The sequence below is a fragment of the Mixophyes fleayi genome, chromosome 8, assembly GCF_038048845.1.
Source record: "Mixophyes fleayi isolate aMixFle1 chromosome 8, aMixFle1.hap1, whole genome shotgun sequence".
NCBI classification, from domain to species: domain Eukaryota; kingdom Metazoa; phylum Chordata; class Amphibia; order Anura; family Limnodynastidae; genus Mixophyes; species Mixophyes fleayi.
The window spans coordinates 44,435,212-44,459,267 of record NC_134409.1 but is presented as its reverse complement, the minus strand read 5'-3'; the positions used below and the strand labels follow the sequence as shown (position 1 = coordinate 44,459,267).

The window sequence follows — 24,056 nt, the reverse complement described above, 5'->3', positions numbered from 1 at the left end:
GCACGTAGGAGACAACATCATAGATTTAAATATGCTTGCCCACAACGTCGGCGCTGTTGGAGGAACTAGCAGCAGAACTGTTGGACAGGCGGTCGTGAGTGCGTACACAGTTCCAAATTTGCACAACATCGTTTCATCGTTGATTGTGATTTTTAGGAAGTTTAGAAAACCACATCAAGTGACACTATGTGCTTTGATATGATAAAACATGATTGTGTGAGCATATCCACTAATGCAATATGTGACCAAATGGTTGTTTATCGTGTGATCTGCACAATAATTGCATCAGTGTGTGCCCAACTTTAGAACCTTCTGATCCTTCCAGCAGCCTGGTACTTCCTATCAGGTTTGGCCATAGCAATCTACACAAGGAATTTCAAGGTCTTTCAGTGAAAATTATGCATGTTGACTTAACCATTTACATTGGACAATCTACAATGGCTAAGTTTAGGAAGTATAGGAGAGTGCCACTGGCATTCTTCCTGATGAGAATGGGTCCTCAGTGAGAATAATTTTTATTAGAACTGCCATGTACCCTACTCTCATCACTAGAACTGTAGTGGGAGGAAAATGCTCAGTATTTGGTATAGACCTTATTAGTTTGACTATTATTATGTATCCTGTTTATGTATACATATTGTCACTCACCGGACTGTGAGTGCTTCTTCCCGGACATTTAGGAACCGTGGCCGTCCTCCATCCTGAGGGACTGCGCATGCGCAGCCCTTTCTAAACCTTCAGTGTATGTTCCTTTAACTTAATTGGCAGATCAGGCAACACTTCCTATATTAAGCACATGTGGTCAACACCACGTTGCCTGATCTTGGAGTCTCATTCCCCATGAGTCTCTGAAGGTGTTCCTGTGTTTCCTCGTTTATTCAGCCCTGCTGATTCCTGTGGTTTCCAAACCACTTCTACCTCTGTGGTTTCCAAACCACTTCTACTACTGTGGTTCCCATACCACATCTACCCTTCTGTGTATCATCGTGACTGTGAGCTGATTCCTATCCGCTGCCTCCGTGCACTACAGTCTTCTAACCACTTCAACTCTACCATGTATTATTGGGACTGTTAGCTGATGCCTATCCGCTGCCTCCGTGCACTACAGTCTTCCATCCACATCCACTCACCTGTTCATCATTGTGACTGTTAGCTGATTCCTATCCGCTGCCTCCGTGCACTACAGTCTTCAACCTGCAACTCGTCTGTGTTTCATCATCGTGACTGGTAGCTGATTCCTATCCGCTGCCTCCGTGCACTACAGTCTTCAACCTGCAATCCGTCTGTGTTTCATCGTGACTGTTTGGCTGATTCCTATCCGCTGCCTCTGTGCGCTTCAGTCTTCAGTTCTTGTCAACTCTCCCGTGTTTCCTTGAGTCTGCTGCCACTATTGCTATCCGCTACTCTCCGTGATCAACAGTTCCAGTTCAACTCTGCTCTCCCGTGTCCCATCGTTACTGCACCTGCTGGTTGCTATTGGCTACCTCCGTGTTTCCGCAGAGACCCGCTGCTGCTACTCCTCAGCGCTACTCATCCATCTACTGCTGATCCGCTCTCCACGCTTTCCTGTGTTCCCTGCTGGTCTACCTACCTGTGCGCTGCACCTACTAGACCACCGCTTCACCCATCCAGGGACTTTGCATCCTGCCGGCCTCCTGCCGTTCAGGTATCTCTGCACTCCTGTCTGACTGCCTGCTTCTGAACCACGGTATGCATACTTCTCATTGACTGTGCTGTGTATTGCATACCTTGCTGGACTGTGTTGGTTCTCCTCTGGAGTTTGCTATCCGCTGAGGCTATTGCCATCATTGACTGTGTTATCTCGTGCTGGATTACTTCAAGAGACTTTCTATATTGGCAGTGCTGTTCAGTCATATATACATATATATTGTGCATATTACTGTGGATCGAAGTTAAGGTGCCCGTGTATATCTTGTGTTGCAGTCTCTCCCCGTGCACCTCCTCACATATATATTCAGTGGTACAACTTGCTAGTGGCAGACCACTGATCCCTGTTTCCAGTTTCACCTGTTCCAGTATCCTCTCACATAGCAGTGGTACAACTTGCTAACGCAGACCACTGACTCCCCGGATACCTCCACTTGGATTCCATTCCTTCACTCTGACAGCGGTACAACTTGCTATCCGCAGACCGCTGACTCTCATCACCTCCTCGTTTCTGTTGGACATTCCTCCTCACTATAGCAGTGGTACAACTTGCTACCGCAGACCACTGACTACCTTCACGTGTCCTTTGTCCATACAGTTCCTCGTGTATTATTACCATCATATTGCCAGTGCTGCTAGTCATAGACTTTCCTGAGCATCTCATCATCTGCTATTTCCTGTTCCGTGATCACCCTGCTACCAGAGTACCATATTACCACCTATACTGCTCTGGTAGGCCTATCACCTGGTGATCCCTGGGTAAAGACTCCTAGTGCCCGTGACACATATTTTAACATGGGAAAAAGTATTTCAGTTAAATAAATGACTGCAATGTGGAGAAACCTTCTAAGATGTAATTTCGACTAATGAGTCTTCCTTTGCACTTGAACAGATTACCAGATGTGTTTTTAGAGGAAAAAGCGATTTGTCAATCAAACCTAATGCATCCTCTTAAATTCCATGTATGTATGAGGTACCACACCAGAATCTCCAAATATAAACGCCATTGCACTAATATGGGCAAATTTAAAGCATTACCTATGAAGCACTGTAACGGGCAACTTGTTAGCTGTACACGAATACTGGAGAAATGTTTTGTCTTTAATAACTTTTCAAATTTTAACTGTATTAATTTAGTGTGCATGGTCTTATTATTAGCGATATTATGTTGTATGTGTTTCTGTACACAATAATTAATTCTATTTTTTGTGCTGTTAGCACTACTTTACCTCCATCTTTGTGTGCAGTCCAGTATAATGGTCCAGATAGAAAGACAAATATGGGCCAGTGTAATGGATTTTTGGTGATCTACTGCTATTTGCACTGATATATCTCACCACCCACCCTATTTTCTGTCCAGTACAATGGTCTATATGTAAATTAGCATACACACACAAACACACATACACACACACACACACACACACACATATATATATATATATATATATATATATATATATATATATATATATATATATATATATATATACATTTTAAAGCATTACTCTTTTGCTCTATTCTGACTTATTATTTTTATTTAAGAAAAAAAAAAAGAGAGAACCTGCTATCACCTCCCAGTGAACACCCACCTCTGCATAAGAAAGAGAAATAAAGCAGGTTGTGCCCACACAAGGAATCAAAAAAGAATGATAAGGTGAAATAGTTACATGAAACAAATGTAGAAAACATAATTAGTAAGCCGCTTGATGTACAAGTATGGCAGGTTTAAGATTTTCATAAAGGTTTCAGTTGTTTTGTGCCATGCATGGTCCTCGTAAGCTACTGTACCTATAGGGGAAAAAACTGGTGTCACACTATGTCCAAACTAATTACTTTACAGTACTTTATAAACACCTGAGCACTAAATATATTACTGCACATAAATAATTGTTAGAATACGGGCCATCTAGTTTTTATATTCCTTCCTGTGAAAAATAACAAATTATAGCATGTAGAGGATATGGATAAAGTGACTCGCTTTGTAACAATTGGTATGTGTATACAATCAAAGCAACTCATTTCTTCTAAATTCATGTGGTGAACATTATCTATAATATAAATGCTTAGTGGCGTGTGTTAGTCTGTCTGTGTGTGTGTGGAAAAAAATAAAACCAAGCTGCAGCGCCACCTGCTGGGTGGAGTTATACACTGACCTACTAAATTCTTAGTGTGTGTGGAAAAAAAAATTCAGAAAGGGCTGAAATTTGGTATACTAAGATGTTTTTAATTTGTTAATTGTTAAAAGTGTTTATAAAGATTTAAAAAATATATATATATATTTCTTGAAGGAGAAGTGACAGTTGGGAGTGGTTGGTGGTTGCCGGGGGTGACCGTGGGGAGTGGTTGGTGGTTCCCGGGGGTGACAGAGTGAGAGGAGTGTGATACTCAGGACCGCTGAGAGAGATCCCTGTATCTGGATAGACATCTGGATAGATGTGGCGATGAAAATGAAGGATGAGGTGATGACATGTGGACAAAACCACGTTAAAAAAGGGCGCTTACGTTGGGAAGTAACGCTCTTCCCCTGAGGAGGCCTGGGCTATGGCCCAAATGCATGACAAGAACCTTTTTAACACCTTAAGTAGCTTGATTTGACTAGAATGCATGAGTATCATGCACGGGTTAACTTGTTATTAAATAAGTGACCAATTTCTTACAAATTTGCAGTGGTGAAAAAATGCAAAAACATTTTGGGAGCACACTCACTGGTCTTCCCAAAATCAGACTAGAACCCCTACAATCTATTGTGCACGCACCGGCTAGATTGATTTTCCTTGCAAACCGTTCTTCCTCTGCTGAGCCACTCTGTCAGTCTCTACATTGGTTGCCTGTTTTTCGACAAACCCAATATAAAATTCTTCTACTAACATACAAGGCCGTCAATAAAATTGCACCGTCCTACATCTCCTCACTTGTCTCAAAATATCTCCCAGCTCGACACCTCCACTCTGCAAAAGATCTGCGTCTCTCTTCCACTCTCATCACATTCTCCCATTCCCAGTTACAGGACTTTTTTCAGGCTGCACCCACTTTGTGGAATTCCCTCCCTCGCACAGTAAGACTTTCCTCTAGTTTTCAAACCTTCAAGCATTTCTGAAAATCCACCTCTTCTGACAAGCTTATGATATTCCTCAACCAGCATCTTAATCTCCCTAGGTTACCCTATTACCACCCTGTACACCGCTAGCACAAGACAACAACATAGATGTGTAACTGATCACACAGCCCACTCAATACTTTTTACCTTTGCATTCTAGCTGGTCCAATGTGCAATATGATGTAGCACATACCCTTGTGTTTCAAACTCCCATTATCCCCTAGATTGAAAGCTTGCGAGCAGGGCCCTCTTACCTCTCTGTCTGTATGTATGACCCAGTATTGTTTTATTAATGTTTGTTCCCAATTGTGAAGCGCTACAGAATTTGCTGGCACTACATAAATGTTAATGATGATGAAAAAAACACTTAACATTCTGTTCACTATATGCGGCAATAGCGTTAGAAGTATCATCTTCCCTGGCAAGATTAGTGGTCCACTACTTTGACGTGGAGTGCTGGCTAGACATTTAGGGTCTTATTCATTAGGGAACATACCTGCTGGTTTTGAGTGTATCATCCGCAAAATCACTCTGCGTATACTCAGAACCGGCAGACACGTCCAGTAAAACAGCCCTTTTTGGAAATGGCTGTTAGTACCCCCTACGTGAAAATGGGGTATCCTGGGTAGGTAAAGGGCATGTAATTGAAGTCACTGTACAGTGTGGACATGCCAAACGAGCGCACGCAGCCATGGCCGTGCCGGTAGAAACACATAAAATTGACAACATGCCATTCTACCCAAAATATTAACAAGCATTCTAGCATCAGCTAGCTCCCAGCACCTGCAATCTAGACGGTCATCATCCTCACCCTCATCAGTGTGTACATCATCCTCACACAATACGAATACATCCCCGCTGGAATTGACCATTACAGAAGTCTTTGTACTTTGATGTAATTGCCAGTAATGGCCTTCCTCATGGAATTTGTAGTTCATTTTATGCAGAACTGTAACGATTTTTGGGCAATTCTTTTAGACCAGACCAAATGTCAAAATGTTGTGCTGATTCATCTGCATCACCACTGGGTGTCTTGTTAAAGAAGTTTTTTCCAAGCAGCAGTTGCCAAAGAAACTGAGGGAGGAGACATTGTCGTGTCATGTACCACTTGAGCTGTCATCTTTCTGACCAGGAGCTCATTGAATCTTTTGATATCTGGGTCAGTTGGAAAGAAAGAGAAGACATAGTTCTTAAACCTAGGATCATGCACAGTTGCCATAATGTAGTGATCCATTTTCAAGATGTAGATAACTCTTGGACCCTGGCAAAACGAATAAAGTACTTCATTCTACAAGTCTGAAATACTTAGCATAATTGCTTTGTATCATATCCTCCTTCAACTTCTCTAGCTGCTTTTCCAAAAGTCTAATTAGGGGAATCACTTGACTCAAGATAAGTGTCTGAACTCACTTCACAGGTGACTACTTAGAGTGGTTTCAGCACCTTGCACAACACGGAAAGTATTCTTCACTGCACAGGACTAAAGTACATTCCCCTTCAAATTCAATGATATCCCTTAGTTTTTCAAACAGGCTGTTAGTGGTATGACTTAGTGATACACAAATTGAGGATACCACTTAGGATTTGCAACAGGATGAGGGGAATATTTACGGCGCTAATGAGGATGTTGATGAGGATGATGTTGTTTGTGTAAATTTACTAAAGGGCGGTTTAAGTTTACTAAAACCAAGACCGCCAGAAAAGCTTTGTTTACATAGAGCCACATTAAAATGTTCGGGACCAACATAGGCCTGGCCCAATGCTAAGTAGCTCTTAGCCCCTCCTGGTTTCCCTTCGGCTGTTGGTACCAGGCAAAGAGCAAATGTTAAAATGTTATTAAAATAATAATGAAATCAAGCCCAGTATCCCCATTATTAAAGAAATATTTAATTGTGCCCCTATTTAATACTTTAACAACTTCTAGTGCCCCTATTTATTACATAAATATTTCATAGTGCCCCCATTTATAAAGTAAAGAAATCATATCCCTGTAAAATTAATAAATAAAAAATATGGCCCCCATAAAATTGATAAATTAATAAATAATTATGTACATTCTGTACATAAGTGTAATACTTGTGCCCCATATTTTCCTGTAGTGTAGTAGTTTTATTATATACTTACCTGGAATCTTCTATTCTTTATCCAACATAATCCATATGTGTAAAAACCCCCCCAACACAAAATGAGTTAATGTCTGGTAAGCCCACCTACTCAATAAATGGCCAGCCAATCAGGAGGTTTAACTGAGGGTACTGTTAATGATATATAACGTAACTGAGTGTCTTTCTGCCACAATTACTCCTCCACTACAAAAGAGCCTTTCTGAAAGGCAAGCAGTTCTGCGTCGGAGCGGTCTTGCTTTTTAATTTCAATACATTAGAGGGCTGAAACAGAGGTGGCTGCAAAATGGGAGTAAATTACTATTAAGAAGAGCATGGAAAATAAGCATATTTCCGCCTATATGCAGAGCCGTACACATCTTGAGTTCTAGCTACCTCTGCATCAGTTTCTTGTGCACCAGGTTTACGGTAAGTCATCATCATCAGCAGGTATTTACACCTGCCCTGCACCAGGTGCAAAAAAAGATACCCTGCCCAACAAGCGTATACATATGTTTCAGCAGATTTGCACTAGCCGCATTTGCACAAACACACCTTTACTGTACTTGTTCACTGTTAACACACCCCTGCCCTCCCCTGTCCTGCCTTTCCAGGGACAGGCAGGCATAAATGCCAGAATTGCGCAAATGTCCAGAGGCGCAAATGCTGCGCCCGTTTTCTGGTCATGCGCAGAGCGATTTCACTATGAAAACTGTGTATTGCCACTTTGCATCAACCCCTTAGTGTTTACACTTGCCCATGGTGACGAACTGGTGTCATCAAAGGTGTAGTGGCTTTTTGCTGTAATTGTTCTGCAATAGCCAGTTATTTTGTGAATTACGCTTTGACATTGTAGTGGATTCAAATGCTCATATTACCAATTTATATAAAAGAACACAACAGCTATATACAAATAACTGTTAATAATAAAAAAAAATAATGGACTCTTGTAATAACATTGACAGTATGTTATGCTACTAGATGACCGCTGCTACTTAGAAGCATAATAAAATAGCCCTAAGAGTTGATTGATAAATAATTGAGTTCTCTGAAATGTTTGCATCAAACCAGTACTGGCAACAGTTGAAATTCCAGAAGAGTACACACAGTAATGTTTCAGAGAGAAGAAGAGTAGTTTTAGTTACAGATGATATAGGAAGTAGTACTTTTTCATGGCTAATACAGTAGGTCCACAGAGTAGCTAGATAATAATGTTGGCACGTCCTAAATAAAGCACAATGGGAATTAAAATATCACTGGAACACAATCAACAGAAAGAGAAAGAATGCCAAGAATCAACAGAGGCCTGCAGTTCTAAAATGGTTTGGAAAATAGTCAGACAAACAGGGCCAAGCGACTCGTATCTACTATCATATTTGAAAATCAAAAATGTATTGATTTTCATCTCAAATTACTAATGAATAGTTTTAGAATAAGCCATTATTCAAATGAAATAATTTTTCCTTTTTAATCTATCTGCTTAGTTTTTAGGGGTAGACGTTAACGCCATCAAGACCGGGACTTTTGGACTTTAATCCCTTTCTTAACCCATTCAGTTTTCACATTTTTGCATTTGCACTACTATTATCAAAGAAAACTTTTTTCATTTCTTAGACTACAAATGTAAATTTCATATTGTTTTTTAGGGGTAGATAGGGTTTTCTTTTGATTGCGTACTTGTATTAGAAAAAACCTTTTACTTTATGGGCATTAAGTAAGAAAAAAATAACAAATGTACAAAAATCACTTTTCCATTATATTTCCCTTTATAGCTCTCATAAAATTACTTTAAAAATCTGCGTTGAAATTACTGTACTAACAATAATTGTGCGTGCAGGGAATGTCCAATGACTTTGAATTACAGAAGTGCAAGAGACACCCACTCGATAAGGCCATATATGAACAATTTCAATTCTGGGAGAAATGTATAAGGTTTGTGTGATTCAGTGACATACAATGTTTTGTGTTTTTTTAAATGTACAGTCTTTGACCCAAAATGTTCATAATGTAATCTGAAACACTTAAATGCCTTTTAAATTCTGTAGAGTGATTTGTTTCATTATTATGTTTTATATTTTGGATTTAATTTGTGAATGTTTATCATGTATGCACTGTTACCTGCTTGTGTTATGTTTGTTGGGGGAGCTACACATAAATGTTATCTCTGTACTTAAATCTGCAATCCAAGATAGTCTAGAGTTAAGGTAGAAGTGCTATAGGAAAATTCTTCCACCATTTTCTGCCCACAACTTTAAATGACTTTGGAGGGGTGTGGCTTTGTAAGCGGAAGAGCCAATCATAAGCTGCAATATCTCCAAATCTCCCCCCCTGTCTGGTTTTAGGTCGTTGCTGGGATACGTACCAGAGGATCCCAATGAAAATGGCTGAACAGAGCAACACTATGGGCTCTGGTAAATAACACTTTACCTGGAAGTTTTGCCTTAAAATTCTCTCCAGTTGTACCCACTTGGTCTAATTTGTTTTCTCTAATTAGTCATTTACTATTAGTAATAATAGAAAATCCAGATATATAACATATTTCATCTGTCTCGCACATACATGGATGCATGCCCTCATTGCACTTTTGGGAACTTCTCCCCATAAGATTACTCTGCTCTTTTTTGCAGAACTGTGGTTCTTGATGAAAAATGTAACTGCAAAGTCCAGCTTACTCTAATTTTATGATTGCAACCACTTAGTTAACTACACTTTAAGTCTGTGACACCCGGACTGTCTTTATTACACTTATCTGTATTAGATTAAATTTATATTTGTGAATCGTGCCTAATTTACAAAAATTGCACTTTCTTTTAGAGCAACAGTTTTCAAAAATCCAAGTATTTTTGTGGAATCGAAATGGTTGTTAATCCTTACACAATAAAAGCGCACTTTCCACCTCTTTATATCTAATTATTTTTTTTTGCACACTGGTTTTTATTAGAAACATCTTTTTTTTCAATAGAAAAGGCATTACAGAATCTCGAGAGGTTAATCAGTGGTAGATAACACGTGTTTACATACAACAGGACACTTAAACACTCATGGTTCTCTCGTACTCGGGAGATAATTGTATATTTATCTAACATTGTAAAGATGTTATTTTAACATTTCAAAATTGTAGGGTATAGAGGGGGGGGATAATGAGTGGAAGGGGGAGGACCAGAGGGATGGGGGGGGGGGTTAATGATTCACGCATCAAGCAATTGTAAAGAAGAGCTTGCTTAGGAATATCTGTCCCTGCTTAGATTCCACTAGAACTGGAGTGGAGGTTGATTGTGATATAAGGCCCATGAGGACCAGACTTTGTCGAAGGAGACGGAGGACACTCAGCACACTGGTGATGTGCTCCATCTGGTAAGTATGCCAGATCCGACTGCTAACCATCTGAAGTGTTGGTGGTGTGGAGCTTTTCCAAGAGGCCGCTATTTGACATGTGGCAGCACTGATGATGTGCCTGAAGAGTTTATGCTCAGTTTTGGTGAGGTCTGGGAGGGCTAACGGTAGTAGAATGTGCTTAGGGTTAGGTGGTATGTGAGCATTTAGGATTGCTGAGGCTAGTGCAAGAACTGCTGCCCAGTACGGCCGGATCCCGGGACAGTCCCATCATATATGCATGAATGTTCCCGTCTGACCACAGTTTCTCCAGCAGTCAGCGCTGGCCTGTGGAAATAATTTTTGTAACCTCGAGGGGATATAATACCATCTATGTAACAGTTTGTTGGCATTTTCTTTAATGCGGACATTTATAGAACAATGAGCCGTACAATCAAATACATCCGACCATTCTTCCTGGTACAACACGGTCCCCAGGACAGCCTCCCACTACATCTGAAAACGATCCTTAACAGGCGGAGTGGTAGGAAGTAAGGTATTATAATGAATAGAAATGAGACTTTTGGAGGCTGGGCCCGAAAGACACAGATTCTCAAATGTGGTGGTCGGTCTGGAAGAGAGCTGAGCTTTGACTGTTTGGTGGTAATGTCTAATCTGAAGATACTGATGGAACTGTCCCGGAACAAAGCCACACTGTTCCACCAACTCAGAGAATTGTGGAAATATTGCTGTCCTGGTTATATGATTGAGTAACAGTAGTTTGCCCTCACCTGCCCATTTTGTATACATAGAGCAAGATAACCCGGGAGTAAAGGCTGGGTTAGACCATAGGGGTACTAGAATCGAAGGAGTGGGAGAGAGGGAAGCTAAATGATTGCATCTAGACCAAATTGATAGAGATAGGGCCAGAACTGGATGGGCTCGAACAGAGACCGGACGCTGTGCGGCTGGTAGCTACAAAACAGAGCAAATCGGTGAGCCACCCAGCACGTCTGACTCTATGTCCACCCATACCCTAGTTCCAGGGGGAGAATGCCATTGTACACACTGGGCCAGCCTTGCAGCCTAATAGTAGTTGCGTATGCTAGGAATGCCAAGACCACCCTCCATGGGAGAGCGCTGTAGAATGCGAGAAGATACCCTGGGTCTCTTGTTTGACCATATAAACCGCATTATTAGGGTTTGTAACATTTTCAGGATAGAGGGAGGGACCCTGATAGGGAGAGAATGGAAGAGGTATAATAATCTTGAGAGCAAGTTCATTTTCACAGACGTAATCCGTCTTTATATCTAATTTTAATAATCTCACAATGCAAAACTGTATCTCATGTGTGCACAGTATGGTGTGGGCTTGGTGTGGTGTGGTCTTATCCAAATAACTAGGTGCAGTAAACACTTTGTACTTATTAAACCTGCTCCATCCAAATACTTCTACTGGCGTGTGCAAACACTGCCATTTCCATCCACAAACTCATGCACATTTGCAGAAAATTATTGCCAGTTTTGTGCGTTGTTTATTGACAGTTTTGCACATTGTAAGTGACCTCCTAAGTGTTCAAGTCAACGTATCGCGAGGGTTCTGCTAAAAAATGAAACCATTACTACATAAAATCTGTATTTGCAGTTTATTACCTTAATGCATCTAGTTTCTACGTGACATGGAATATTTCTTTGTTCCCAATCAATATTATGTTGCACCTAATAGTACATGGCTTTTTTTTACACAGCACACCAAATTTTGCCCAGCAATGTAAAATTTAGGGTTCTTGATTCATTTCTGTACATTTGGGGAATAACTGACTGCACTTTTCAGTTACAGTTTCACTGTCAGCACTGAATACACAAACAAATCTCTATAACAAGAGCAGCAAAGCCTGTCGATGTCCACTTTGGATAATTCTGGGCAGTGGTCACACTTCTTCTGCCATTATCTCAGCACATCACAATAAAGTAGAAGTGCTCTAGAAAAATTCTTCTACCATTTCTTGTCCATTAGTTGCAAAATTGGATGACTCTTCAGCCTCTTTTTCCAAAATCCTCTGTGTTATTCTCATCAAAAGAGACTTCTTTTGATTAATGGATTTTCTGATTCCCTGGAAGTGTGCATCACAATTTGCTGAATTTCATTATTGCATCCACTACCACTAAGGTTCCTTTTCTTGCTGTATAAATGACTGACCAGTTTCTGTAAATGTGCAAGCATTGATAACCCTTTGCAGTGTTTTAACAAATACACTGGTTTATATAATAATAGATTGCCTGTGCATTGTTAAATCTAGTTAAGTAATAGCACTAAGTGCAGAAAACAATGGTGTCTTGCAGCAGTCAATGTGTTGTAATGAGGGTGTGAAATCATCATCATCTTCATCATTTATTTATATAGCGCCACTGATTCCGCAGCGCTGTACAGAGAACTCATTCACATCAGCCCCTGTCCCATTGGAGCTTACAGTCTAAATTCCCTAACATACACACACACAGACAGACACAGACACAGACCAGGGTCAATTTTGATAGCAGCCAATTAACCTACTAGTATGTTTTTGGAGTGTGGGAGGAAACCGGAGCATCCGGAGAAAACCCACGCAAACACGGGGAGAACATGCACACTCCACACAGATAAGACCATGGTTGGGAATTGAACTCATGACCCCAGCGCTGTGAGGCAGAAGTGCTAACCACTTAGCCACTGTGCTGTGGAAACATAAAGAGAAAACAATAAATCATGCAAGCAATAGTGTAGTGCTATTTATATAGGAATATAAGTAGCGAGTACATAAGTGTGTTAATGTGTAGGCTACTAATAGACACAGATATTTCCCATAGTACAATCCAGGTATTATGCATGTCCGATGGGCTGTACGTTCCTTATATAAGACTATAGACATGTGACATTTATTGATGCTTGCTGAATTACTTTCCATGCAATGTCATTGGCCTGATTTTCCAGTGGATGTTATTTTTTTTGCCCTATTTTTGCCAAATCAAGGCTGATTCATGAAATAATTCACAAATCTATAAAATGTTCCACATTTTGGAAGCAGGCGCAATGAGCCACCCATCTTTATTTATGTGCACATGAAGGTGCTTTCTCAAATGTGCCTCAGTAGTGTAAAAGGCATGGTATTATAAATATTGGACAACCCCCGCTCTTCAGCACAATCTGTCGTTTAAACAGTCTGCTAGCAAATGGATCTCTAAAATTATAATATTACCTGTTGTAGACCAGTTCTGGGGCCATCTAAGCTGCATTCTACAGTACAGTGCCGCTGTTTCTCCTCTTCTGCGGCTGTTTGATGCATTTGAGTCACATTTTCTGGCTCTATGCTTGATAAAAAAAATTGAATGTAAAAAAAAAAAAAGTGTGGGATCCTCCTTCCTAATGATATTAACCCTCGTGTTGCCAACCTAGCAGGGGAGGGCTGGCATATTTTAGCCAGGAGGGAAAGATTTGACTGTTAATGGCAGCTCTGGCTAGCTGGGATTTGTAGTTCCACTAACTAAAATAGTGTTTTATACATTTTCTTCTTCTTTTTTTTTTACACTATATTACCCCACACCCACCTCCAATGGGTGTGGGAAGTTCCCTGGTGCTTTCAGCACAGGGCTGGGTATTTTCCTATTGCAGCAATGCTAGATATGGAATAAAAGTATAGGAGCTAGTAATATCTAAAGTCGTATTGTCAGGTTTTTGCCTAATGTCTGTGTTTGACTAAATTGGCAGAGTCCATAGTGTAGGAAGGTAGGGTCTGTACAGTGTTGGAGATTGAAATGTGAACATTAAAACATATATTGAAATATTGAGCCCCAGGCTAATAAGATGGGTCTGCCCCAGAGTAGATAAGTGGTTTGTAGATTTTAGGCAAAGTATAAATTACAGGCACCAGGGGATGTTCCTGAATTAAAAAGTTAAATTATATAGCCAACCCTTCTTGGTGTCTACTTTTAGATGATCAATATATACTGTCTGATATGGATCTAATTTTTTTTTAAAATAATATTTAATTCCTTGCTGAATTTGGACATGACTAAAGCGATTTAAAATGGCACACCCTTACAGCATATTGTAGCACTGGTTCCACCTATAGTATTTGTACTGCGTAAACTCCATGAATTTTCTTCTCTTTAATATTATATGCTAAACATATACCATGAAAATGTTTATTTTCTTCCCTATATTGTGGTAAATATCAATAAACCTAAATGCACCTGATGTATCAACAACTGAAACCGTGAAGAGTCATGTGCTTCATTCCATGCTTGTTTAAGGTTAGCGCCCTCATTTTAATATATAACACATATTGTAACAAAGCAGTAATGTTTAAATCCTAACTCTGTAAGTTTTCAAGCAGTAATCTCCAGTGTTTGTGAGAGGTGATCAGCAAGCAGTGCTAGGATGGAGGCACTGTCAGGTGGGAAGACATATAGACTATAAAAGTTCTTTTTATTCTGGGTGGGGCAATTAAAGCCGTACAAGCTGGCCAACATATAGTTAGGGGGTTGTTTGTGATTGTTACTGCTGTAAATTATTGGAGTTTGTAAATAAAACAGGTTTTACTGCAGAGAAAACACTTCAATCGAAAAGGTTCTCTGGATGTATGGATTATTTAGAATTGGTGGTAATTGTGTTAACAGGGACGAGAACCCAGACACGTTTCACATCTACACGAAAATTCCGATTGCTTGAAAAACTGAAGGCAATCTAAACAGATGTTAGAGCTACCGCAAATATCATAAACTCGTAGAACAGGAAGCAGAGGTTTCACCTACGGTGGCCACCTTTCCTGTAGAGCTGAACGCGCTCACAGGTACTCGGATGCCCCAGGACTTAAACTCAGAGTAGTGCAAGTTTATAATCTTACCGTAGCACAGGTGAGGGCCAGGTGGTATAGACAGCGAAGTCCAAAACGGGCCGTGGTCAAAGGGTACAGCAAGCAGCGGTAGTGAAGTCCAGGCAGAGGTCAGGGATGGCGGCAAACAGCATATCCAGGTAACAGGGAGAGATCAGGGTCACGAACAATCCAGTAAGCGAGCCAAGGGTCAATCAAATTCACAAGAGCAGAGAAGCAGGTCAGTAGCCAGAGACTGAAGCTATAACCGACAGGGAGGCTAAGCCTTAAATAATAGCAAGGACCAATAGGAGCTGAGGAACAGAGGAGGCAATCAGACCCAGCAGGGCTAATTATTCTTATGTTGCGCACGCGCCCGGTTGTCCAGCTGGCCGGGTTGCGGCCTTAATGTACTGAGCTTCCCGGCCGTTAGCATGGCGGCGGCCGGCACGAAAACGGAAGTGACGTCCCGGTCGTTATGACGACGGCCGGGAAGCGTCTGAGGGGCCAGAGTGAGTCGCGGCGGCTGGTAACAACAAACTTACCTCAAAACCGAAGATCCAGTTTTCCAACGGCAGCGGGTGCAGACAGTCATTCCAATGAGGCAGCTGTTCGGTACTTCACTTTCACGTCAGTGCGCCGTACATCAATATTAATTTAAAATGGCAATGTCTGGACCCCGCAGGCTTAGTGTTTACGGTTTGAGGTAAGTCTCTTTAGATTGCCTTCGTTTTTTCCTGCAATTGGAATTTTTGTGTAGGTGTGAAGCGTGTCAGAGTTCTCGTTCCCCTTTAACACGTACCCAACCCTCCAGAATAGTTATGTGTATCTAGATAGTGGCACGACAATGATATGTATAGCTAACTGTATCATCACGGTCTATAATCAAACATAAAATCAATTGCAATGTTTTAAAACCAGACAGTATTTTTAAGTAAGCATCCATAATACTCACTCTAACAATGCAAGAAGGCACTGGCCGGACAATGTTTTTTACCAAGCCTTATTCATTGTCCAGGCGGCGCCTCCTTGCATGACCCCCTTAACTGTAGAAATAATAGTATTGGCCTTCAAAGTGACATCATTATGTGGTGCCATGATCCACTTTCGTCACGGTTCTTGGAGATGTCTTTCTGAAACAGTCAGGATTACCAGTCTGTCATTAATTACCGGTTCACACTATCCATGTCTGGGAAACTCTTATCAGCGTTCTTGTAGTTGCGGTAACGTACCCAACACATTTAAATTTTAATACAAACTGACCAATCGACTTAAAGCCCTTTATTAATGTTTTAGTTTTAATAATAAGGTTGCAGAGTTCACTTTTAAAATCTTAAGTGTAATAAGACATAACATGAAACTATTTTCAGCATAAACTGTAACATTAAATTACACATAAAAAAATATTAAGTAAAAGTAAAGTAGCCAGAGATGACAGCACAGTGAGCTGTACTTGCGGCTTGTTATATAATTGGAACTTAATGTCTTTTTATAAATGTAAACGAATAAAAACATAGTAGCAAACATTATTATATAAAGGCTGCTCTGCTACTGTTTTAATTTAATAGAATGCAATATCCTTATTCAGAATATACAAATAAAAATAAAATATTGGGCACAAATAACACGGAAGAGTGCGCTAGCAACTTACTAGATAATTAGGACACACTGAGTCATTAAGGAGAGCACAGCATAAAAAAAGAGTAACTTTGCATCTGGGCAAAACCATGTTGCATTGGAAGGGGGAGGTAAATTTAATATTTTGGGACATATTTATGGGTGAAGTTGGACTTGTCCTAGATCAACTTTAAATGTCAGTGTAAAAATAAAGATATCAAGTATTTGTGTGCTAGATGAAAAAACAGCCAGTATTTAACTTATGTGCAAATTAATAAACTAATTTGCACCCCTTGCATGGTAACATGGTTTGTCCCTGAGAACATTTACTCCTTTTTATGCCTTACTTTCCTTAATGAATCAGGCTCAATGTCCTTATACCTAGATCCATTATTTGTACGGAAGATAATATAGAAAGCCGACAGACTAAATCATTTATTGAACATATTTTCTTTATCTTTAGGGATCCAGATGTCCCTAAGTAGGAGCAACAGGTTGCTGGAGGAGTAATATAAAGTGGCTTAAGAACCAGCAGTTTTGTATTTGGGTGCCTGATTCCTATATTAGTCTTGTGAATCCCTTTATTGCAAAGAAGTCATTACAGAAGCTGGTATCAGAGTGGTGTCCTATACATGCTACCAGCCAGAAGTGGGATGAAAAGGGAGACTTGTTTGCTCTTGCCACCCAGTCATGCAGTAAACTGTCAATTGTTGTGCGTTTGTAAAAGCGAAAGCAAAAGATAATGTTTTGGATCAAAGTAAAAACCTGGATGAGAAGTTTGGGGTTTGAACTGTCAATAGTGCTGAACAAAAGTGGGTGTTGTACTAGTACAAAATTAAGTACTGCCTGCAGACAGCATAATGTGAAAGGTGCTGGATGTGGTACATCCAATCATGCTGTGTTAAATCTTTGCTGTGTTAAAAGCATTGAATATTAGAGAAACAGCAGTGTGTTGGAGGATGCATTAAAGCTATATGACCACCTACGATGGGAACACTGCTCCTTGTAGATGTTTTTCCCTTGACTCCATGGTTAGTCTCACAGCCTGGCTGAAAAGCCATGCTGTGTGACATTTTGGAGAGGGATTTAGTTGGAGGAGCAATGAGAAACAACAATCACAAACATGTGGTCAAAAACAGCAAGAACTGGTGGGTTACAGTGTTTCCCAGTTAAACAAGACATCTCTAATTTATTGCAGCCTTAGTACAGAAGGTGGATATTGCATCTCTCCCAGGAAAATGTTTGTAGGGGAGAAGGTATGGTGGTACATTGTATCAAGTAAATGCTTGCCTTCATAACTGTATAGTCACTTGCAGTCGGGGGGGGGGGGGGGGTAAATGTATGTAGCATCGGTTTCTGCAAGTAGCCGGATATCGGTGGCTTTGCAGGGGAAATTTAAAGCGGCAATGGCTTTTAAAGGCAAGTTTACCTTTAAAACCCATTGCCGGTTTAAATATTAAATATTTGAAGTACTTCTAAGACATAAGATCTGAAAAAATATTACTGACAATAAACAAATAACTCAGTGTCAATACTTTTATTAAGGGACCAATCATTCCCAAAGAGTTCTATTAGAAATAAGTTTCAAACTGATTCTTGACAATGCAGTGATTTATTGGGAGCATTTGTTAGAGGAGTGAGATCTATAGTGGATAAGCAAATGTGGATGACATCTGCGTAAGTGATACATTGACATATCAACATGTCAGTAGTGGTGGTATAAACAGAACAACAGTAGTGGGTCCAGGTGCACTCTAACCTGCATCCCTGCTGTCATGACAACAGCCGGGACGTCACTTCCAGTATCATTGTCCTGGCTTTCACCAAAGGAACGGCTCAGATGCCATTGCAATCAGCGCCGCTAAAGGTAAAGAGTTCAGTCTCATTTTAAAGCTTATTTCACTAGCATTAACCCGGTTTTGACAGAGTAGCGATCGCATCTAGCGGTCATAAGTTATAAACAATATTAGATTAATACCTAAAGTACTTTGGTGAGTCAGTTTGAACTGGTTATTTGGCAGGAAGACATGTAGACAACAGTTGGGGGGAAGTTGCCCCCCACCCTTTGTTGAAGATCAAAATGAACTGACCTATTGTTAGGAACCCCTCAGCCATTACAGCAAAACCCGGAGTCTGCTCCGAACGTCTGGTGTTCACTGCTGCCCCTAGTGGTGGGGACAGGCTTGGCTGAAGACAAACAGAGGGTTGTGAGATGTGCACTGGCTGGGGAGAACCCAGGAATAAAGTTACCGAGACCGTAGAGTAGGAAGTGCAGGAGGGAGCCAGGAGAGACACCGAGTGGATGGTGTCAAGACTGATATATCACTCGTGGCCACTGGAATAAATAAGGAACATCTGATTGAGAAGTCCCCTGATACACAGCTACCTCTATACTGGTGCTTGTCCGGAAAGGAACAGAACTTGCAGTGATAGGTAAAGATGATGACACTAAAAGTAGGCAGTAGCCAAGGGTAACTACAACCCACAGTACTGATGAGAGTCCAGAGATTTTAGGGAAATAGTTCTTAGGCGGTTGGGTGCCATGGGTAACTACAACCCACAGTACCGGTGAGAGTCCGGAGATTTGAGAGAAACAGTTCTTAGGTGGTTGCCAGGGGTAACTACAATTATAGGCACACGGTGATATAGGTAAACAGTCAATAGTACCTGTGGCAAGATTGAGTCCAAAGCCAAAGGAAGTTTGTTGAAATCTGAGCGCAGAGATGCTGCAGGGGCTGCGTCTCTGTATAATGTAGGATGAGCAGAGACGCTGCAGATCACGCCAGAGCCATGCCTGGGAGCATGACTTTACCGGGGTCCAGGAGAACACTGACTGGAACTGGTGAGTAGATAGTAGAATCGTCAGGAACAGAATCAGGTCTGGTTCACGGGATATCAACACAGGAGAAGAGACAAAGCAGAGCGGAGTCGCTACACAGGGAAATCCAATGAAGAGTAGTCAGGAATGGAAATGGTCTGGTACACGGGAATACACTAAGCCGGCAGGAAACAGGAGCAGGTAACAGGGCAAACACAAGGGAGCAGAACGTATTACCGTCAATCCTGAGATTTAGCCGGCTATTTAAGGAGAGCAGAACCAATAGGCTGCAAGTGATAATGAGGAAGCAGGTGAATGAGCTAGGAGAAACAGGCTGGCCAGGTGAGGCATAATATAGAAATTAATTGAGGGCAGATTCTGACAGAGAACAGACCTAACTTAAACCTATCTAATACCTATCTATTTAGCTAATCTATCTGCCTATCTGATCTACCTAAACTAATATATCTAAGAACTAAACTAACTACCTATCTAAACACCTACTGGCTATCTGACTTAACTAACTACTTACCTACCTATCCCTATCTATCTATCTATTTATCTATCTATCTAGTTACTCTGACAGAGAGCCCGGCTAATCATAACACCTATGACCAGCAGACAACTGGAATATCGTTAACTCTGGACCAATGAAGACCTCTCTAAATGTAATCTGTGTACATAGTGACATCATCAGTGTTTTTTGTAAACTGAAGCTGCATATATGCAAGCTTCCCTGGGCCATTTTTCTCTACCTTCCTGACTGCAAAACTACATGGATCTGGGCCCAGGTAAAGCACTAGCGAAAATGTAATGTATTCGTTTTTTTTTATACTTTCTTGCTTCTTTGTATTATCTTATATGCGTTATGATGGCTTGCTGTAAATCCTGCTATATTTTGCAATTAAATATCTTTGTGCGTTGGAACCACAATAATTACATTTGACAATGTTTATTGGTAAGCGGAAAATGAACTTAATACCTGCTCTGCGGTTATACTGATAAGCCTTTACTACCCTAAAGCTTAAGTCCAGGGGGCATCCAAGTACCTTCAAACAACATCAGTTATATAGGACAGGCGGCTGCTAAAGGGGAAGACCTCTATTAGCCTGGTTCTAAAGGCTTATCTAATAGTAATAGCCCTAACACAAGGACCGATAACTGGAGTATATCAACAGATAGAGGGGTGGGGGAGAATGACATTCTACTAAAGAAATGTGAATAACAGGTATGATGAAAACCAGGAGAGGGCAGTACAACAGACTGCAATTTCAGGACTAGGGGTTGTCAATAGTATAAAAGGCAGAAGAGAGATCCATAAGAATTGAAGATTCGCCTTTTGTCTGTGAGAAGTTTATTAGCAAATTTTGTGACTGCTTTTTCTGTGGAGTCTTTTGGTTAAAAACATATTAAATAAGATATAATAGGGAGTTAAGAGGCAAGGAAATAAACAGTCTTTTGTAAGCAAAGTGCTCCAGTAGTATTGATGCAAATAGCATTACAAAAATAGGTTGGTAGCTAGGGAGCAGAGTTAGGTTAAGAAAGTGTTTCTTGAGAATGGGAGTAAAGTACCAGTGGAGAGGGAAAGGTTTAATAATTTGTTTAAGGCAGGGATTAGTGTGGTGGAGTGAGTAAGCAATAGGTCAGAAGTGATTTGGTCAAGTGCACAGGTTGTGATTTGAGAGGATGAAAGGAGTGAGGCAACTTTATCATGAGTTACTTGGATGAAAGAGCTGAGGATGGAGTTGCAGTCAGGTGTGAGGTGGTGATGTGTGGGATGTCCGCTACAGCAGTTTCACATCTGTTTGTGCCAATTGTTTTCTTAATATAGTCCACAATGTCTTGGTCATTAAACACTATTGTTGTGGTATGTGGAGCTGGGTTAAACAAGAATATATATGTAGAAAGAGGCTGGGGATTTGAGGCTTGTGAGGATATGAGTAAGGGATGTAGGGCCAATGAGTCTGTAAATATTTTTAATTGTGAGTGTACTGGGCTAGAATAGAATTGAAGGGTGTGGGAGAAGGATTGAGGACATGGTTATGTCAGTGGGATGAGAGCAGAACACCTGACCCACCACTGGTTTTTCAGCAGGTCTTGGAGTACACCTAAGATGCTGACCAGGAGGCTGAGCGGTTCGGAGATGAAAAAGTTAAGAAAGGAGGTTAACTTGACAGACAAATAAATATGTGTAGACATACTGTATATTAAAGCACTTCTCTTTCACCATTACCTAATTTTACTGCATTTGGTGGTATAAGAGATAACATTTCAGCAAAAGTTTAAATGTAAATTTTATTATAAATATTATAAATGCAAATGCATAGGCTGTAAGTTAAGTTGAAGATATCGTCCATGGAGTAGATTCAGTTGACTGATTCTTATCCAATATTATGCTGTTAGGCATTCAAGTTATGTAAATTGCCCATGCTCTGGTGAAGATCATTTTGTTGTCTTGTGGTAGAATGTTGGTAGTAGATCCCTAAGTCAGAAGCAGGCTAAGTTTAAACTAAAGAATTAGGTCGATATTAAATAACTCCCAAGATGACCTCAAACAGGGAGAGTTACAGAAACAAACATCACATGCAGATAAATGTAATTTTCTTGCACTACATCCCCTTTTAGGATTAACCCTATGGCAGAGACTGGACAGTTTTCATGCTACAGATAATATTTATGAGAGACAACATCAGCTCAGAGTGCCATTTTTTTTTTTTGGGGGGGGGGGGGGTCCTTTGTCTTTCTTGCTATTCTGGAAGGTTGTCTGATTGGCCAGTATATTAACTGCTGTACATGTCCCTTTCAATAGATGAATACTTAACAGCAAGTATTTGGTTACTGCTATTAACATGTTTTTCAGCAGAAGAACACCTGTGAAAATAGGTGGTACATGGATTTGCTATGTAGTCAATATAGTCTCTCAGGGACAAAATGGCACTTATCTGGAATCTGAGGGATCTATTCTATTTCCACGATAAGGGCAAAAATGGACTATAGTAGCGAATGAGAGCAAAAGTAAACAGATGTCTGCTGTTTGAGGTTTTGTTCTTTCCTAGTGGGAGTTAAAAAGGGCAACTACTTTAGAGGTGTCCTTAATAAACTTTTGATAATAAATTACAAACTTAAATAATCTTTGGAATTCCTTTATGCTCAAGGAGGGATTGAAAGCAGATGCCAACTTGGCAGAATCCATGAGGAAACTTTCAGATTATATTATGTAACAGAGGAAGGATTTTGTAGGAATTTTGCACACATATTATTTCTGCTTGGCAGAAAGACAATTTTCGGAGGCATTTGAGAACAATACATACCTACGCTGTATGTGCCTCTCTAGATCTTGGGAAGATAAGATTGTAATTATCAGCGTTGGAGCCTTGTGTGACGTTACCTTGTAGTTCATTTAAGCTTACCAAAAATCCGGAAAAAAAATGTTAGTTATGATCCTTTAGCCATGATAGGCTAACAATCAAGGGACTGGATGGTAATGTGATAGCATCTACACTCTCTGAACGAAGAGCCCTGTATAATAACTAAAGCTGTACAGAGTAACTATTTTGGTATGGTCCCAGGAAATAACTATCTATCCTCCATATCACTGCAGTAAATATTGTTAACCTAAAATGTCTGGGCACAACTGTCTCTAAACTTCTCAGATGCATTACAGTTAATACATGCAGGGACTTTATTGCCTTTACAAGAAAAGATGATACCATTTTTAATGTGAGAAAGGATTTCCAGTGCTGCCCAGCAAAGTTCCTTCAATGTTTTTTTATATCTTGGAGCTTCCTGATTTAGCCTAATTAAGTGAATATATGTAACAGTACTTAAGTACAACATTTATATTATGTCTTTTTCATCCAAGGACACGTTCATAACATCTAATTCCACCTTTTTCACTATTAAATAAAGGTGGAGGCCCTGATTGCCAAGCCAGTTTATAATTAGATTGCTGTTTGGGAAGAAACGATACGGATCTTCTGTTCTATCAACCTGTTGTCAATCGAAATATAAATCTCCACATAGCTGCTGGTCAGGAAACATGCTATGTTGCCACAGAATTGTCCAACTGGACAGTAGACCAGATTTGGCACTCAAACCATTTTTGCTGAAAATTCAATAGACTATCTTCACCATTTATTGATTCCGCAGCACTGTACAGAGAACTCATTCACATCAGTCCCTGCCCCATTGGAGCTTAGTCTAAATTCCCTAACATACACACGCAGACAGACAGACTGAGAGAGAGAGACTAGGGTCAATTTTGATAGCAGCCAATTAACCTACTAATATGTTTTTGGAGTGTGGGAGGAACCGGAGCACCAGGAGGAAACCCACGCAAACACGGGGAGAACATACAAACTCCACACAGATAAGGCCATGGTCGGGAATTGAACTCATGACCCCAGCGCTGTGAGGCAGAAGTGCTAACCACTTAGTCACCGTGCTGCCCATACTATATTTAATGGTGTAATTTTCTCAAAGGTATTTGGCCCGTTAGAACATAGCAATAACATAAATGTGTCAATTTTGAAATATTTGGACAGCACTGCATTGTATGCTATTTAAGCAAGTTCATCTTTCAGATCCTG

The 24,056-nt window shown here is 40.4% G+C and overlaps 1 protein-coding gene across 4 annotated transcripts in view; it reads left to right on the top strand.

Annotated features, from left to right (window-relative positions):
• Positions 1-24,056, top strand: part of DNM3 (dynamin 3) — a 399,791-nt gene that overhangs the window by 182,305 nt on the left and 193,430 nt on the right. The window lies entirely within an intron of this gene.